General features: G+C 47.6%; 1 protein-coding gene and 1 long non-coding RNA gene across 7 annotated transcripts in view; one reads left to right on the top strand and one right to left on the bottom strand.

The window, feature by feature from the left end:
* The window catches only part of ASTN2 (astrotactin 2), a 915,211-nt gene that overhangs the window by 100,200 nt on the left and 795,162 nt on the right, over positions 1-19,849 (top strand). The window lies entirely within an intron of this gene.
* Positions 10,613-18,414, bottom strand: LOC110256902. Its single transcript, XR_002338989.1, has 3 exons — positions 16,691-18,414; positions 12,041-12,154; positions 10,613-11,716 (listed from the first exon to the last, which is right to left on the bottom strand). It is a non-coding gene; the product is annotated as an uncharacterized LOC110256902 (long non-coding RNA).

Genomic DNA, 19,849 nt, shown 5'->3' with positions numbered 1-19,849 from the left:
CACAACCGCTCTTGACACGGTACTGGTCTGGCATGTCACTATATTATTTCTTAGTGACCTCATCAATTCTCCCATTCTGTTTAGAAATAGTCACTGTATGCTAGACACTGTGAAGTGCTGGGTCTCATGGTTTGAGCACTGCCACCCCATTTCACAGGTGGAAAAACTGAGGCCCAGAGCAGGGATGGCACTTCCAAAAGCCACGGAATCCTGAATAACATCCAAGGCACCTATTGGCCAGGTTGCCTCCCTGTGGGTTGAAGTGACTGTGTCCCTTTAGCCAGTTGGGCAAGAACTTTGGCTTTGGTCTGTGTCAGACGGCATTAAGTGAAGGCGGCTTGCTGGACTGCATCCCTCCTGACAGACAGAAGGAGGGATGTGCATTTTTATGCCTCATGATGTGTGTAAGCAAACAAGGAGCTGGAACATCAGGCTGCCCATCAGCCTAAGCTGCCACTGCATGCCTCACCTTTTAATTTCCAAAGGTATTCTTTGATTCCTGCTGTGGTGTTTGTCCCAGGTTGGGGTGCAAAGAGGATGTGGGTTGCTGTTTTTTGGAAGGTGGTGGTGGATGGCCCTTATGGGTAGCTTAGGGTTGGGGAGGGACCTTCCGATTCCTTGGGTAGGCTTTCAGTCAGGAAAGCAAAGAGCTGTGAGAGGGTTATTACATCTGACAGAGCTGTCCAGACTCCGAGAACATGGTAGAGGTTCTGCTCCTCCAGGTGCTTTGAAATGAAACAGAAGGTGCTGGTTCTGGTCACCAAGGAAGGGCAGAGTGACAATATGGGATCAACATGGACTTAAAGATTAGATCTTCCTGGAGCATGAAGCCCAGAGCTACCACTTCCTAGCTCTGTGGCCTTGGGCAAGTTGCTTAACCTCTCTGGGCCTGTTTCCTAATTGGTCTGTTCTAAAGAAATAAATATGGTCTTCTGTGGATTGGGCCTAGGCTGTGGTAAGATCTTTCCATCTTCTCTTCTGAGAGGTATGCAGAAGTCATGATTGATGATTTGCAAACAAAAGTCATCTCAGGCAGAAGCTGAATAAAATGCAGATGTCTCGACTCCTCCCAGATTCCTCTTCCAGGGTCTGGTGAATGTGGATCCTGGGAATGTGTGTTTCAGGGAACATCCCAGTGGCCCTCATTGTAGCTAAATAAGCCTCCATTTCCTTAAATGAAGGTGTCTCTTCCTGGCCAATGAAGCAAGCTCACTTGGTGATTTGAGTCTTCTTGCTGCTTTGTGAAGTACGTATTTTCACTGTCTTCATTTTGTGAATAAGATGGAAGGCATATTTAAGACGATTCCTACATTTAGGTCAGTTTTCAATGTGTCAGTTCCAATGTTATGAACTTGAACTCAGGGCGTAGTCAAGAAATTACAGAACTAGAAATTGGGAAGCCTGTGTCTTGTGGGTCTTGGGTGTTTTCAACTCCATGTGCAGATCCCTTGGCCTCAATTTTCTAATGTGAAGCTGGGACCACAGGGATTAACTTGGGCTCCTCACTAACTCTTATTTTTTAATGAAATATAGTTGATTTATAATGTGTTAATTTCTGCTATATAGCAAAAATTATATATATATATATATATATACACACACACACACACATACTTTTTTATATTCTTTTCCATTATGATCTCTCTCAGGATACTGAATATAGTTCCCTGTGCTATACAGGAGGACCTTGTTGCTTATCCATCCTCTGTATAATTGTTTGCATCTGTTTCTCTTTTGTAAAGTTCATTTGTGTCATATTTTAGATCCCACATATAAATGATATCATAAGGTATCTATCTTTCTCTTTCCTACCTATTTAGCTTAGGATGATAGTCTTTAGTTCTATCCCTGTTGCTGCAAATGACATTATTTTGTTCTTTTTTAAGGCTGAGTAGTATTCCATTGTATATATGTGCCACATCTTCTGTATCCACTCATCTGTTGATGGATTTTTATGTTGTTTCCATATTGTACTATTGTGGATAGTACTGCTATGAACATAGGGGTACACTTTTTTTTTGGTTTGTTTTTTTAATTACACTCTTCTCTAGATATTTAACCAGGAGTGGTTACTGGGTCATATGGTAGTTCTATTTTTAGTTTTTAAATGAGCCTCCATACTGTTCTCTGTAGTGGCTGCACCAATGTCCATTCCCACCAGCAGTGTAGGAGGGTTCCCTTTTCTCCACACCCTCTCCAGCATTTATTATTTGTAGACTTTTTAATGATGTCCATTCTGACCAGTGTCCTCACTCACTCAAGTAGACTGGGATGAATTTATTATTCCCATTTTACAGAACAGTAATTTGTCTCCGGTTGTATAGTTATAAAGTGGGAAAATCCAGGTTTTGTTTTCTCCTGCTGCGTGGGGTGCCTCTGGGCTGTGGGAGAAAGCACTGGACTGAAATATAGGTGACATCTCATTGAGTATTAGATTGTCACATGACAGTACAACTGCAGATCTGCATAAAACAACTCATTATGGGGCCTCACTACATATTTAATCAAAAAGCACATTCAGAGAGGAGCCCAGTCCTTAACGGTTATTTCGATCTTAGAATAAATGGTTCTCTTAGAGCAAAAGGCTCACCCCTTTGAAGAGAAAGAAGTTTTCCCAGGAGTCTTTGGAAGAAGCAATTTCCTAAGTGGTGCCCTGTACAAAATAAATGTGCCTTCATTTGCCTCCCACAGTGATTAGTTGACTCCCCTCCCCTCAGAGCAACAGCAGAACCAGGGCCCAGCTGGGTCCTTCTGGAGTACTTTATTTTCACAAAATGCTTTATAAAGGTCTTAGAGCCTCTTTGGCAGGGCAGCCCCATGTGGGAAAAGGGGCAGCCCCATGTGGATAAGTGAGCCAGTGGCAGCTGAGACCCAGGACTTAGGTTATCACCCAGTATGGGCACTTGCTGGGTGACCGTGGGCACCCCTTTTCCACTGGGGCTCCAGTTTTTCATCATAAAATGAGAGCATTGCCCACGTTTATTCCACAGCCCCTCCAGCATCATGTGCTGTAGAGTTGGCTTTCTTTTACCTGTGCCTGACCAAGAGAGCGCCAAGCCGGGCAAGCAGAAAAGGGGTGAGGCATCCTTCAGAGAGCACAACACGACTAAATTAGCCCTGACCTTAGAGTCCCAGTCTCCCTTGTACCAGAGACTCTTCAGTGTCTGCTGACTCTACCAAGTGTCTTCCAGAGAGAAAGAATGTCTAAGAGCCACCAAACCTGGAGTAAGGACCTGGGGAGTTGGGAGTCACTGAAACTGTAAGATAACGGTGGTCCTGTTGTATTCAGATGCATGATGATGATAATAATGGCTAACACTCACAAAATGTAGATTTTTCTGCCCAAATTGTAAGCATGTTATGCATAATAACATATCTCATCCTCACAAAATGCAAGGATAGAAGCATTATAATATTCCCATTTTATAGATGAGAAAGTAGAGACCCAGAGAACATGAGCAACTATTGAAAGGCATGCAGACCAATGAGTGACAGAGGAGGGACTTGAGCCCAGTTAGGGTGGCCCCAGAGACCATGTCCTTTCTCTGTGCCATACTAATGAACTTCATGTGGCTTGGCAGGACAGTTCCATTCCACCTATGCTCCACTGTGGCTCTGGCAGGAATCCAAAGGAAGCAAATATTCTGAGCCACCTTGGGTACCTTGCTGAGCTCCTAGCCCCTCTGACCAGGGGTTCAAGCACCCTGCACACACCCAGTCCTGCAGGCTCTGTGCTCTGGCTCACAGCCCCTCTCTGGAGAGGACAGCTAAGGGCTGTCACTTGGTCTGCTTTCACAGAGTGTCAGGGGTCCTGCCAGTACTGTGGCCAAGAGGGCTGGTCCTGTGTCCAGGGCCCAGCCCACTGGGGAGTCCTCCCATCAGCTCTCCCGGGGCTGGGGGGCGGTCTCTGCGGTGGTGTTAATGGCTTTAAAAGAAAGGCCTGGGTTTGACAGTCCTGATGGTGTGGGGAGAAAGAAATGAAATGTGAGGCAAACCTTGGTTCTGGGCTGATAGAGGCCAGGGCTTATTGACTCACACTGTAAGCCTGGCCAAGAGACTCGGCTGTCTTGGAACCTTGGATTTTCTACCTGTAAAATGGGGTCTGGAGTAGAAGAGAAGAGAAGAGAAAAATGAATAAAAGAAAAATCGGGTCAAGAATGAACATTCATTAATTTATTCACCCAACAAATCTGTATTGAGCGCCTGCTATTTCCCAGGCCGGTTTGAGGCTCTCCTGATTCAGCATGAACATAGCAGAGAAGAGCCAGCCCTGGGTTCCTTTTCAGTCCTGACACTTGATGGGTCCAGGCTGAGCCTTGAGCTCCTGGTTGGTGGGGGGTGGACAGGTACATGGAAGCAGAGATAGAGGGAGGTGTCCAAGGCTCTGAAATCCCATGTAGGGGTTCAAAGCAATTTCTGTAGCATAAAAGGCTCCACATTGTTTGTTTGAACATTCTGAAGAAGATGGGGTTGTGGGCTAGTGCAGGTGGGAGGGAGGGAAGGAGGGAGAGAATGGGGGGAAGGGGAGGGGAGGGGAGGAGAGGGGAAAAGGAGGGAGAGAAAAACAGGTGGTGAGAGAATAGGGCCAATAGAGGGAAAGAGGAGTTCCCGTCGTGGCTCAGTGGTTAACGAATCCGACTAGGAACTATGAGGTTTCAGGTTCGATCCCTGGCCTTGCTCAGTGGGTTAAGGATCAGGTATTGGCCATGAGCTGTGGTGTAGGTCGCAGACACGGCTTGGAAACTGCGTTGCTGTGGCTCTGGCATAGGCTGGCAGCTACAGCTCCAATTGGACTCCTAGACTAAGAACCTCCATATGCTGCAGGAGTGGCCCTAGAAAAGGCAAAAAAAAAAAAAAAAAAAAAGAAAAAAGAAAAGAGGAAAGGCGGAAGGAAGAGGGCAAAAAAGGAGGAAGAGGTAACAAAGGGAGGAGGTGGGAAATGGGAAGAATAAACAGAGCCAAGAGGGCCCTCTGTTGATGTTTCTGGAGCCCAGATCGACCCACAGAGGGTTCTCTTCTCATCTCCAGTCCACTCTGCCTTTCCTGGGCTCTGACCCAGCTTCTGACCTCCCTAGGCCCCAGGGCAAAAGGATCCCCAGCCCGATCCCCAGCAGGATCCCACCTGCTCTCAGTCAGGGAGGTGGTGGCCCTGCCCTGTTGATTCTCCTCCCTGCAGTGCCCACTGGGAAGCCTGAGAGGGGAGGCCCAGCAGGGTTTGAATTTTAGGGAGTCTAAGGCCAGCCATTCTTGGGAGGGGGCAGGGGCACAAATCTGGAGGTTGATGTCCTCAGCCAGAGGGGAGGCAAGTAGGGAGAGCATCGTCATGTATCCTTTCAGGCAGGGCTCTGGGCTCCGGGCTCCTTCCTGACCACTGAGAGTACCACAGCCCAGGAACTAAGCACATCTTCCCTCCCAGTGCCTCTTCTCCCTCCAGCCCACAGAGGCTCCTGTGAGGGAGGGAGTAAAGATGCTGCCTTGGAGAAAAAGCCGGCCCTACCTCCCTTAATGCTTCCCTCCTTCCCATCCATTTCCCTCCCTCTCTCCCTTCCCCTTGATCTGCTCTTTCTTTTTCCTTTTTTTTTTTTTTTTTTTTTTTTTTTTGCGTTTTAGGGCTGCACTCACAGCATACAGAAGTTCCCATTCCAGGGGTCAAATTGGAGCTGTAGCTGCTGGCCTACACCACAGCCATGGCAACACCAGATCTGAGCCATCTCTGTGACCTATACCACACAGCTCACAGCAACGCTGGATCCTTAACCTGCTGAGCGAGTTCAGGGATTGAACCTACATCCTCATGGATCCTAGTCAGATTTGTTTCCACTGAGCCATGATGGGAACTCCCTGCTTTCTCTTTCTTTATAAATTATAAATACTGTCTGGTAAATTATGTTTCTTTTTTAATTATTCCCAATTTATAGATGAGATCCCCAAGCATAGAGAGAGGAACTGGTTTACCTAGAGGTACTTACATAATCCATGTTGGAGCCAACCCACTTCATGATGCTGCCTGATTCCAAAGCTCAGAGAGTCAAGGAAAGCTGTCCTAGAGGAGTGGCTAATTGTGTGGGCTGAATTGTCAGAGAATGGAGAGTTTTGAGCTGTGTAGTTTGTGTTCACCGATCAAACCTTTCACCCCTTCTTTTTTTTTTTTTTTTTGTCTTTTCTTTTAGGGCTGCACCCGCAGCACATGGAGATTCCTAGGCTAGGTGTCCAATTGGAGCTGTAGCCACCAGTCTATGCCACAGCCACAGCAATGCAGGATCCGAGCCCCATCTGCAACCTACACCACAGCTCATAGCAATGCTGGATTCTTAACCCACTGAGCAAGGCCAGGGATCAAACCCGCATCCCCATGGATGCTATTCAGTTTTGTTAACTGCCGAGCACGATGGGAACACCTTCATTTTTGTTTGTTGGTTTGTTTTCATCTGTGGGATGAGATTCATATGATTTATCTATTTCCTGCTTTTATTGTGAGGGTGCCATGACATAGGTAGTTCATTTAGATCACTTGGAAGGGCTGGGCACACTGCAAACCCTCCATAGACATTACCTATTATGACCATCTGCCCAGGACTTAGGGTGGAGTTAGGGCTCTCTGGAGATTAGGGCTATCTGGAGAATGTAAGTAATTAATTAATTACACTCCTGGAGATTAATTAATTCTCTCTGAAGTTCTTCTGTGTTCACATACTTCATCCTAGACGTTTTATTTTCTTTATTTTCTTTGGAGATTCAAATTCAGAGATCCTCTAGCAAAGATGACTCTTAAGAGGGCCGAGTTGGGGAGAGCTGGTCCATGCCATGCTGGGCTGAACTTAGGGAACTGAAACTTAACAAGATGGAAAGTTCTGCTCAAGCATTTAAAGAGACAATTGCAAAGTTTGGACGAATACAACCAAGGGAACAGACATTTGCTGAGATCTTCTGGGTGCCAGATGTTGCACAGATCACAGCAGCCCTGTCGAGGAAGGTGCTATGATCATCTTTATTCAGATGAGGAGACTGAACTTTAGAGAGTAAGAGGAATTTGCTCAAGTTTGTATGTCTTGCAGGGAGTCCAAGTGGGACCATAATCCAGGCTGGCTCCAGAGCTACATACTTGCCGTTTTCCCATCTGTAGGCAGAGGTTGGCTGTTGAGGGGAAGCTGGGGAAGCAGTTGACCTTCATTGTCTTAACGACTCAGCTGAGTATGGAGAAGTGCCTCTGGGTTGTTATTCTTAGAGAAAACTGGAAAACAGTCTCAACCATTTCACTGCTCAGGATTCTATAAGGACTTCTTAAACATTGCAGTGCTTATTCTTTGAAATATAGAAAAAGAGAGAAAACTACCTTGTATAATATCTAAAAGTTCATAAAACATTGTGAAGTACCTAGGCCTTTTAGCAAAGTGTAATCACGTATGGTTCTAGCAAGGCTAGAGATTCTAAATTAAGGGGATTTTGATGGAAACTATCAAAGTATATCAGTGTAAGTATTTGTTATGTGTCATGGATGTGTTTTGAAGAGCCAGCCAAAAGATACCCTGCTGAGAAATTCTTCTCTCATGGACCTGCTATAGTATCTCAATTTCAGATCATTTTTTTTGTCTTCTTTTAGGGCCGCACCCACAGCATGTGGAGGTTCCCAGCCTAGGGGTCCAATCAGAGCTGTAGCTGCTGGCCTACACCACAGCCACAGCAACTCCAGATCTGAGCCACGTCTGTGACTTACACCACAGCTCAGGGCAGTGCCAGATACTTAACCCACTGAGCAAGGCCAGGGACTGAACCCATGTCCTCATGGATGCTAGTCGGGTTCATTAACCTCTGAGCCATGACAGGAACTCCTGGATCATTCTTTGGTCCTTCTGTTGGGGAACACTTCCGAAGGGTCGTCTTCTTTTTCTTCTTTTTTTCTTTCCTTTTGGAGTTCCTGGGCCAGGAATCAGATCCAAGCCACAGTTGTGACCTACACTGCAGCAATGCCAGATCCTTTAACCCACTGCACCAGGCTGGGGATTGAACCTGCATCCTGGTGCTGCAGAGGATGCCACTGATCCTGTTGTGCCACAATGGGAACTCCATTAAGAGTTTTCTTTACTGATGTTGGTGGCCTTAGGGAATGATCTGGGATTCAGTGTGAGTCAGCAAGAATCTGGACCCTCACCTGTAAAAATATCAAAGATTTGGGAGTTCCCTGGTGGTCTAGTGGTTAAGATATGGCACTTTCACCACTATAGCCAGGCTTCAATCTCTGGTCTGGGAAATGAGATCCCATATCAAGCCACTGCATGCAGCAGCAAAAAAAAAAAAAAAAAAAATCAAAGGATAGGACAGAATGAGGGCAACTTTTTGGTGACCAATAAAGAGCCGAAAGAATCTGTCATTAAATAACCTTAATCAGGTCAGAGCTGAGTAAGGGATGACCCAGAAAACCCCTGGAGCTAAGAAGGCAACTGTTAGGTCAGGGGGCCTTCACCTGGAGTTGGTAAAGCAGGTAGGCGGGGGAGAGGGGCACTATTTAGGTCTTGGCAAAAGAGATCTGAGTGAGGTTTTGGGAGATGGAAGTGAACTCCAAGTTTGGCCACTGACACCCATCCTCTGATCCCAGTATCTTCATCCCTAACACAGATCCTGGTTTTCCTGGGATGCTGTTGGTTCCCAGTGAATTAGGCTTCCATCTATATGTCATTTCACTTAATCGTTTTGGGGGGAGGGGCACACTCACTCTGTGTGTGTCTGCCTGTGAGTAAAACAGACACGTTCTTAGCAGTATTTTACGAAAACAATAAAATCCAAAGCCCCAATAACTACAGCTTCTCTATCCTTTTCATCCAGGTGTCCTTGGAGATTCAAGCCTTAAGGCGTTGTCTAGCAGTGCATTAGAAACTGTTAAAAGCCTCTGTCTGTTAGTTAGGGAAGTGATGGTGTTTTTGTTTTGTTCCTGAGAAGGAGGGATTTGCAGGAAGAGAGAGGTGGAAGGAGCTCTTAGGAAGCAGCAGAAGTGTCAAAGCATAAAGGAAAAAAGAAAGCTGCAGAGAAAATTTAAAAGGTTGAGACAGGTCTGCTCTGGTCTGGCTTTCAAGGCCTCTACACCCTTTTTCAACTTTCCTTGTGACACAGAGGTCCTGGTGCTCAGTGCACAGCCGTGACTGTATCCTGAGCCATCTGTTCACAGGTGGACCACGTATCTTACATGTGAGACTGTCCCCAGTGTCCGATGCCTTTCAGGACTGGGTGGTGCTGGAGGCTGAGGTCTCAGAGATGTTCAGTGACTTTGCAAGGTCACCTAGCAGGCAGTGGCCTTCTGCCTCCTGAGCCAGGGACACCCCAGGATTTCAATATCTTCAGCATGGGGTTTTGCACTCTGTGCCCAGAAACCTTTCCCCATCTTCATCTGGCAAACATCTGTCCACTCTTCCTGGCTGTACTGGGACACCATCTGCCCAGGAAACTTTCTATGGTTGCCCCCTCAGGGAAGGTTAATCACTGCTCCCTCTGTGTTCCTTCTTTGGCGTGTGCATGACTTTTGGAGCTGCATTACTCACTCTGGTGCACTGATGAGCTGAATGCCCACCCTGCCAACCTGAGGCCTCACTGAAGCAGGGGGAGACCTGGTCTGACTCTTCCCCGGCTCTTGGGCATCCTGTGTTCAGTACACATGAAATAATCCAAACAGAAGAACCAAGTCAGAACCAAAGCTTAGGGTTCCAGTGTCCTGAGGATCTGCCATGACCACCCACATGCCCTCCCCAGGGCCCTTTCCATCAAAACCCCACACAGGGAACTTGAGTGCAGGCAGTGAAGGTCGAGGGAGCGAACGTGGCCTCTGATACTGTGTGTGAACAACAGGATGCTGTAACGAGTCAGGTTTCTAAACATGGGGTCCAAAGTGCTGGCTTTTTTTCTTTGTTGGGAGTTGGGCAGGGAAGGGGAAGCAATAGAAAAAGTGAAACCATGTCAGCGGAATTTGGAAACTTTCATCAGGGAGTGAGACATCAGGAAGACAGGTGAGGCAGCCCCATGGCTTTGATCCATTTTCCATGGGTTGGTTCCAGTTTTTATTGGAATCCTGAAAAGATTCAACACATTTCAAAATTTTTCAGAAGGCTTAGACTTCAGATCCCTTCGTTTTAGAGATGGGAGGATGGCTTAGGGAGGGGAATGGGCTTGTTCAAAGCCATAGCACATAAGCGAATGGCAGGGTTGCATCTGAAGCAGTGGAGTCTGCAGCCCTGTTCTAGGAGGACTTATGGACCAAGTCTAGACCAGAACTTCCCAAACCTTCATCATTTCATGGCTGTCATCATCATTTTGGCCATATCTGCATTCTTTCTCTTTTTAATTAGAGTATAGTTGATTTATAGTGTCATGTTAATTTCTGTGATACAGCATAGTGACCCAGTCATTCTCTCACACACACACACAAACACTTTTTCTCATACTGTCTTCCATCATGTTCTATCCCAAGAGATTGGTTATAGTTCCCTGTGCTTAATAGTAGGACCCCCTTGCTTATCCATTCTAAATGTAATAGTTTGCATCTACCAATCCCAAACTCCCCATCCATTCCGCTTCCTTCTGCCTCCCCCTTAGCAACCACGTCTGGTCTCTATGTTTGTGAGTCTGTTTTTGTTTTGTAAGTAGGTTCATTTGTGCCATATTTTAGATCTCTTTTTGCTTATTTTTTTCCTAAAGTAATACAGGCATTGAAAATGGAAACTTCAATATCATGATGATAAATGGAAAACTAGCATCACTTACTAAAAGGGGAAGACCCCTCTACAAATAGGAATAATGAAAGGAAGCAGCACTGTTACATTGTAGCCAGCTAATGTCAAGAGCCAAGGGGCTTTGAGGGCTGTTCTCCCTGGCTTGTTAGAAACATTATAGCCCCTCACTGATGCTTTCTCCTTGAGGTTAGCAGAAAGGCTGAAAGACACTGGGGAGGACACAACTTTCTCATGTTGTTATTCTCTGTTCATTAATTTGATGAAAACGGACTGTGGGCCATTATTTTCTGCACCAGAAGGCACCAGCGTTCGTGCATCTCCCCACACTTTGGAAAATGCCCCCTAATATATTGGCAGCATGAGAGAAGAAGTCTTAGGGATGCGAAGGCATTTCTCATTACTTTAATGATAGCTAGTCTGGGCTGTGTGTTTATTCTGGGATTGGTGTTCTACCTCCTGTACTTCCTTTGATAAATATTGTCAGTTGTCCTATTTAAAGATGGAGATACTGAGAGCCAGTACCTTGCCCAAAGTCTCACAGGGGCTAACTAGGGGAGCCAGAGGTCACTTTGGCGGTCTGGCCCCAGAGCCCCCATTTAACTGCACTATTCTGATCATAATGGGGGGCCAGCCCTGAAACCCTTTGGAACTGTTTCCTCTGAGGAAGGCCAGAAGGAGCTTCTGCATGGATAGGCTGTGGGTATCCTTCGAGGAGTATTTGCTCACCTAATAAATATTAATGAGCACTTAATATGTGCCAGGCACTGCACTGGGCTCCTGAGGGATATCACTGTGAACAAAACAGGCAAACATCCTCGCAGCTGTGGCGCTTATTTTCCAGTATGTATGTGTGTAGGCACAGGGCAAATAAATAACAAATCACAAATGGTGAGATTTATTAGGAGGATAGGTGGCAGGCCACCTGCTTTCTTCCTTTAAACTTGCCCTACACACAGTAGTTTGGCCTATCAGGGTGTATTTCTGCCCCTCCATTGCTGCATCTGTGAAATAAAGGGTAGACAAGATGTTCAGTTTCCAGGCTCAGGGATTCTGAGTTTGTGCCTCCCTTTTGCTGCTGAGGCCAGGAGGGGAGTGGATGGTGATTCCTCGAGCTTTCACTTGGGGTTGGGTCCCAGGAGCCAGAATGACTGGCATCTGCCTCTGGTGGGAATTGGGGCCCTGGAAATCATTCCTGACTGGTCATGAGCAGGGTCTGTAGGGATGATTTCATTGGGAGGAAGCATTTACAAGTCAATTATAAAAGTCCTCTAGTCTTCCTCAGGTCTTCTTGTAAAGCAGCTTTTTGGGGGAGGGGGTCAACCTACCATTTATGGAGGGCTTGTGTCTCTGCCTGATGCTTTATTCAGCACTTTACATGCATTACCTCCATGAAGCTCACAGCAGTTCTGTCCTAAATCGGGTTCTGTGAGAAGCAGACCCTGGAACAGAGAGAGATGTGTGCAGGTGAGGTATTTGGGAGGTGGTCCCAGGAAGTCGCAATGGGCAGGGCAGAGCAGGCAGCCAGTGAAGGGTATATAGCTGAGCAGGAAGCTCCTGTGGGTATCTGACCCACTGGGGAACTATGGGGGGCAGTCTAGAACACGCCAAGGACATTCCCAAGCTCGGGTATTCTCTTTACCTCCCAGCTGTCATTGGCTAAGGGCTCTGACAGTGAGGGTTGCAGGGAAACAAGTGGAGAATAAAACTCCCTGGTATCTCTGGCCTCTGCATGAGGGTGAGGAAAGACCTGGGCAGAGCCCTGGTACCTGCAGGAGGAGGCGCTGTCACCTGTCCTAGGAAGAAGAGTGTCAGGGAGGATGTGGGCAATGCAGTGCCTGTCACCATCACTCGTGTCACTCATTAAAGTGAGGACACTGAGGCTCAGAGTCGGGAAGTACCCATGACAGGACCAGCCTCAGAATTTGCAGGGCCCGTCCAGAATGACACCATGAGGCACTTTGTTCACAAATTATTAACACTTTCAAGATGGTGACAGCAGAGCGTTAACTAAAGCTTAACAGCCCTGTGTGACCTCACACATCGTAAACCACAAGCTGTCTTGGGTCAAAGATCTCAGAGCTAATAAGTGACACCTCTGGAGCCACTGGTGTGCCTCTCTCCACTTCCTGTCTTTTTTAACCTCAACACTCAATGACTTCCAGTGCTGGTCAGAGTAGATTCTATGGGAAAGGAGTTTGGGTTTTTTTGGAGAAGGCTGCTTCATTTTTTTTTTTTTTTCTTTTCCTTGGGCAAATCCCTTCCCTTCCTGGCCCTCCGTTGGCACATCTATTAAAAAAAAAAATAGAGCTCTTGCCCCAAGGATGGAAAGATGACTTCTCCTCCAGCCCTTTTCCCTTGTCTAGAAGAGGCGCGCTCTCTCCTATCTGTTCCTGCTTTTGGGTCAGTGACCTCAGGGTGAGGATTCTTCATCTTGAAAATGCATTGCCTGCTACAGAGCTCAGTCAGAAAAGAGCGTTGATCTGGGGATCAGAAGGGCAGACCTGAGTCCCTGTCCAGACATTTATTGTACTGGGACCTTGGCCAAGACACCTCACCTCTTCCAACCTCAGTGTTGCTGTCTGTATATGGGTCATCCAGCTGTGCTGTCCTCTGCTAAATACCCAGTATTGTTGAGCTTGATCAGCCACCTCAGGTAGCAGATGCAGCTGTGGGAGGGGCTGTAGGAGGAATGGGTACCTTAGGGCCAGGACCATGGACTTGGGCTGCATGGGTCTGACTGCTGCCTCTACTGTTGAAATCCTATGTGGTCTTTTCTTAGTATCTTTTCTCTGAGCCAAATGCATATATGTATGTCTGAGTGTGCATGTGTACACATATATATGCATATGTATATGCACATATATCCATGAAGATATAATGAGTTATAGTTACTGTCTTCAAAGGTGGTGGTGAGGATTATGTGGGGAAATAAGTATGGAGACGTTGATGGATAACTGATGCCTGTCTTTGTGAGCAGATTCATGGCAGGGACAGGGGTTTGTTATGGTCACATTGCATTCTCTCTTTCCTCGCTGATTTGAAACGTAATTGTGCAAATACTTTTTTAAAACATCTGATCCAGCTTTAGGATGAAGCAGGCCTTGGTCCCCTTAGCCTGAGGGTTCCCTGAAGGAAAATCCTGCTGGCATATCTCCTGGGACTAAACAGTGAGAAGGGGCTCAGCGCATGTTTTTAGAAGAAAAATGACTTTCCCACCTCTGAAACGCTTTCCCTTCATCCCCATCTTTTTTCCTCTCTCTCTTCCCAGCACTGTCCCATTCCTCTTCCTGACTCCTTTTCTCTCCCCTCCACCCCCAACGTTTTACTTTTTTAATTTTTTTGCCATGCTCTCACCATATGGAAGTTCCTGGGCCAGGAATCGAACCTATGCCACAGCTGTAACCTGAGCAGCTGCTGCAGTGGCAATGCCAGATCCTCAACTGCTAGGCCATTCTTCCTCCAGAACTTTTCCGCCTTCTCATCTCCTTATACAGTTCTCTGTAGACAAGTCAGGCTGGAAAAGTGCCTGTGCAGTGACCTGGGTGCGCTTCTCTAGAATGAAACTCCTGACCACACCCCTGAAGCAGGAAAATTTCAGAGGCCAGGTGGTGACACAGGGCTGGCCAGCTTTCTTCTAGAGTCCCCTGAGTCTAGAAAGTCCTTTGGGGCAAGAAGACCTGAGTTCACATCTCCACTCCTCATAATTAGCTGCCGTGGCCCCCAAGGCAGGTCCCTTCAGCTCTGGATGCCCAGTCTCTTCTCTATGAAATAGGCTTGCTTGGAGCCCCCTTGAGGTTCTGAGGATGAAGCAAGCTTGGGGTGGGACCAGCATTGTGTGTTGTTGTCAGGTGAGTGTGAGAAGGATCAAAAGCACATTATTTCTGCTTCTGGATTCTCCAGCCTCTGCGTCCAGGACACTGACTTCACTTTTCAGCCAAGCCGCCTGCAGTGCGTGGAGTCAGAGCCCCATGGCGATGTTGCCGGGGCCACGTGGGGCCGAGCATCAATGGGTCTCTTTCTGCCTCGTGTGAGTCTTTCTCTTTTAAGAACATCAGGCTGAGGGGATGAAATAACAGATCGGTGGAGTTTTTTCCCCATAACAAAAATCGGAAAGGATTAAGTGGATGGACAGCCCAGGAACAGAGAATGTTCTGCTCTCCTCTGCTCTGCGATGGCCTGTCAGTCTTACTAGAAAAGAGGAAATGGCTTTCAGAGACTAGGCGGGAGAGGATTTGGTCTTTCTCCTTGAGTGCTAAGCCAGGCTTGCTGGAGGAGAGATCCAGAGATATGCCCGGGCCAGAGAGGGCTTCTGCTGGTATCAGTTGTATGAGGACATAAATGAGGGCTTGAGTATGTCCTTAGGCTGGGTACACACCTCTTCATAGATATGTGCACGCCTGAGCATGTACATGTGTTTCTGCCCATGAATGTGGCCACCCACACCTATGTGTAAAGATGCCACATATATGCTGTGGGTTTGCATGTACAGAATTGTGCTTGTATGGTAGTGTGCAAATGGAGACAACCAGCTGAACATGCCATGATAGTGTGCCTGGGTGAGGGCCCTGCATATGCCTGTAGTTGCCGTGTTGTCAGTGTCACATATGTATGTGTTGTGTATCTGTGTCAGCGGAGGCATGATTGTGGACGCAGCACAGCTACTCACCATGCGAATGTAAGGAAGGGAGCGGTTTTGCAGCTTGTGCATGTGCATCTACATGCAGCCCTGTATGTTCTGTAGCACCAGTGTCTGTATCATACGTAAGTGCACCAGACGTGAGTCCATCTGTGTATTCATGCACACACATGGGAAGATGACTGTGTGTGAACGCCTGTTTGTGTGTGCAAGGAGATGTGGATGCTTTCCAGGAAGCACACTGATGCAGACTTTTGTGAGGAGGAGCCCGTGTCTGTGAACACACTTGCGCTTTGGGAGCACAGAGAGATGGATGTTCTGCTCACCCAGCTGGGCATCTCTGCAGGGACTTTGAGGGTGTTTCAACTTGACCGCCTACCTACCTGTGACTCCCCTGGGCTGATTCCATCATATCTTCTCTAGAGATGATTTGTCTAGCTTTGTCCTCACTCTGAATACCAGCCCTCGGCCTGGTCCCCGCCCTCACCCCCCCCCCAACCGCCGTGATGGGTATACCTGCCTGCTCATCACCAGGACATTCTTGTAACAGGATTCTTTCTGGTGGATTCCACCTCACTCTGTGGATAAGAACCTGGGTGGTGGTAATGGGGGGGGAGGAGTTAAACTACCAGGTGGTTATTAAAAGGCAATATTCAGAAAAGATAAAAAGCCTGTGGTGGCTGTGGATGGGATGAATGCATGGAACATGGGGGGTGGAGTGGGCCCCGTGTCTATTTGTAATTATCATGCGATAGAACCGACCTGTGGGGGCGAGGGTCCCTTGCGCACCAGGTAATGGGAGACCATTTTCTGTGTTCTTTGATAGCAGGAGGTTCCTATAAAGACAGAGAATAGGGTCCAAGCACCTTTACCTAAAACGACCCTCTCTAGGAAATCCTCTACAAAGCCTCCTAGGATGCCACAGTAGCTCCCATTTACACGTGAGAAAAATGAGGTTCAGAAAGCAAAGCAGGCCAGTGGTCGAGCCAGGAGGACACTTAGAATCAGGCAGGTGGAGTCTGTCCCTGAGGTCAGCTTGCTGACCCAGCCCCTGGTTACCATGTAATGGGGACAGCCTCTGTCCTCTCTGAGTTTCATGACTCTTTGCTCTGGCACAGGGCCTGGTGCAGCAAGGGCTGAGTTCGCTGAGTTGGTTAAGTCTAGGTTGAGTTTCTGTGGTTCTGGAAGTGGAGCCAGCAAGTGGGCTGAGGGTGGGGGAGGCATGGCAATAGATACATCATGGTTCCTAGTCCCACACCCCAGTGATGTTCTAGGTTGTAACCACAATGCCCTGAAGGGGTAATTGGACAGATGTGATTCTTATTCTCCAGACACTTACCATCAAATACAGGCCCCGGAGCTTTAGAGCAAGCAGTCCCAAAGCACACATTAACTGGCAACACCTTTGTGTGGCACCAAAGAGGTGGTGGTCGGAGCAGCACACAGTTACAGACCTGATGCAGCAGACGCTGGTCCCAAGCCTTGTGCTGACACATTATCTCAATGCTGCCCGCGTGTGAACGTCATTAGCTCAATGCTGCACACATGTGGATGTCATATCTCAATGCTGCCCACGTGTGAACGTCATTAGCTCAATGCTGCACACATGTGGACGTCATTAGCTCAATGCTGCACACATGTGGACGTGTTATTGTTTGTAAGCCAAAGAGATGTTGGGAGGTAAATGAGATAAAATGTGCAAGCATCTGGGAACAAAATGTCCATTGTTCTTTTCGAGTAAGTGGCTACCTAATATCAGGCATTGTTCTAGGCGCCAGGACTTGGGGCTTGGGGATGAGTGAGGGGGTCCAGTCTGTGCCTTTCTGGCACTCACATGCCAGTGATTATTCTGATATTATTTCCAGTTTATAGGAGGAAAATGAGACCTTGAGAAGTTAAGGCACATCTGCAAGATTACTCCACTAATAAATAGAGTGGCAGAGCGGGGAACTCAGGTGGCTGGTGTCAGAGACTAAGCCCTGACTGTGCCGTGTTGGGAAGCTGGGGTATTAGCACATGGATGGGGATTGTAGCCTTTCTCATCAAGCCTCTTGGTTTCAGTTTTCCAGACACCTTCCATTGGGTTGAATAGTGTTAATCTTTGCTATGAACTTGGCACAGACAACATTTTATTCAGAGTATCTTCTCATGAGTGTCTCCCTTTACTTCATCCAGTCATCTAGCAAAGGAGTTGGGGGGTGTGTGTGTGGGGGGGGAGGGATCATTCTTCCCATTGGACAGATGAGGACACTGTGGTCTCACCTAGGGTCTCAGAGCCAAGACCAGGGTGGCGTTCATCTTTCCTCACTGCTAGCTTGGCAATATGACCATCACATTTCATCATCTCATAGGATGACCCTGTCAGAGAAGGCCATGACTTGCCATTGTTCAGCCACTCACTGTTCTGGTCCAGGGGGACACTGGACATCCTGAGCCTTTTTCTCCTCCTCCTCTGATGCAGTCAGAAAATCAAGAGGGTCCTTCCCTCCTCCCCAGCCCCAGCCTGGCATCTTCTTACAGTCCCTTCCCTGCCACAGGGCACCATCTGTGGCGGGTTTAAATTGGACTGAATGGTGTGGAATTGCAAGTCAAAAGGGTCCTGTAATCATTCCGCTGACGGCCTGGGGCTCTATGCTCTGCCACGTTATAAATAAGAGTAATGGAGTAAAGGCTGAATTACAATCAAGGCTGCTATGAACACACTGAACAGGCACAGGGCTTATTTAAGGAATATAGAGGGAGATTATGCTCCCGAAGCTATGAAGTCTGAGCCAATCAACATCCACTCACTCTCTCAAATCAGGGCCATAGAGGTTTTGATTAGGAGGAGGAGGAGGGGCTAGGGGGGATATGGTAGGATCCCAAGCCCAGGGAAGCATTCAGCATCCATTTGTTCTGTTCTACACATACCCACTGAGCACCTATTCTGAGCTAAGTCTTATGTAGACAGCAGCATCAAGGGAGTCTAGGCCTTCCTAAAAAAGCTCGGAGACTTGGGGAACAGCAGGTAGGTGATGTATAGAATAACTAAACTGATGATTATAACACTATGTGATAAGCACAGCAGGGAAAGGAAGGAGGGAGGGAGGGAGGGGGAGAGAGAGAGAGAGAGAGAGAGAGAGAGCGAGAGAGAGCGAGCGAGAGCGAGCGAGCATGCATGCACCCAATCCAGCTCTGGAGGTGGGAAGGCTTCATGAAGGAGGAGACATCTGAGTTCTTCCAGTCAGCTATTGCTGTGTAACAAACACTCCTCAAACTTAGTGCCTTAAAGCAGTTTTTCAGCTCATGATTAGGTGGGCTGCTAGTTTAGGCTGAGCCTCAGTGGGCAGTTCTTCTGCTCATCTTGGCAGGCCTCTGCTGGGCTCTGTCATGTGCTTATGGTCAGCTGGCAGTTTTGCTGGGAGCTGGATGATCCAGGGTGGACTCTCTTGCATGCTGGTGTTTAGCAGCAGGCTTTGTCATGGGGGCTCTGGGCGGGCAGATGGGTCATGTTTCTCATCATCCCGCGGGCTAGCCCTGGCTTCTTCCCATGGCACTTCCAGGGTTTGCAAGAGTAGCAAGAGAAAGCAAGGCCCAGGTTGACAAACATTTTTCCCTGCTGGTGTCATTTTTGGCTTTAACTCTTTGACCAAAGGAAGCTGTGTAGCCAGCTCAGATTCAAGGGGAGAAGAAGTAGACTCACCTCTTGATGGGAAGAGGGAGGATCTGCACTGACACTCACACTGGTGTAAGTATAAGAGGAGAAGAATTGTTTACTTACAACTGAAGATGAAGCAAACAAGACAGAGGAACAGCCTAGGGAGAGAGGACAGTATGAACAAGAGCATGAAATTATGCTTCTAAAGGCAGGGGGCCAGGGAGGGAATGACACACCTAGAGTCACAAGCAAGGCACAGGGTGCTTCCTTTGTCATGATTTGACCCTCACATGCCATAGGATCCAGGTTGGTGCTCTTTTGATAGATGCTACAGGAGCCATAGAGTGGGATGGGGATGGGGGTGGGAGACAGGTGGATAAGAGACCTTCACCTGGCGCCTCCTCCTCTGGGTCTCAGTCTAAGTCCCTTCAGCACCCACTGTGCCTCAACATTCCTGTCTGTCAATTGAAACAGGGAGGCTTACCCTCCTGTGCCTCTGTTTTAAACTTATATCAGCTCATGTGTATCAAACACCTGCAGATGCAAAAAAAAGAATGAGTTACCAAGAAGTCCAAGGAGATGAGAGTAATTCCCGGCCCAGAAGAATCTCACAGCCTAGCAAAGGAAAAGAGAATTCCAGACAGATGATGCTAGTGAGCCATGGAAAGGAATTGAAACCTGGCAGAGGAATTTAGAGCTCAGAGAAGGGAGAGGGCATTGGGCACAGGGCTCTTCAGAGGGGTGGAGGAGTCCCTTCGGCTGGGTTTGGAAGGGGGAGATAATATCTCTGCAGAAGAAGAGATTGGGGCCTCCCAGACAGCTGATGCAGCATGAATGAGACTGGTCGGGCTGTGCCTGGGA

The sequence above is a fragment of the Sus scrofa genome, chromosome 1, assembly GCF_000003025.6.
Source record: "Sus scrofa isolate TJ Tabasco breed Duroc chromosome 1, Sscrofa11.1, whole genome shotgun sequence".
Taxonomy (NCBI): domain Eukaryota; kingdom Metazoa; phylum Chordata; class Mammalia; order Artiodactyla; family Suidae; genus Sus; species Sus scrofa.
The sequence above is the reverse complement of the archived record's forward strand: the minus strand, read 5'-3'. Positions and strand labels throughout refer to the sequence as shown.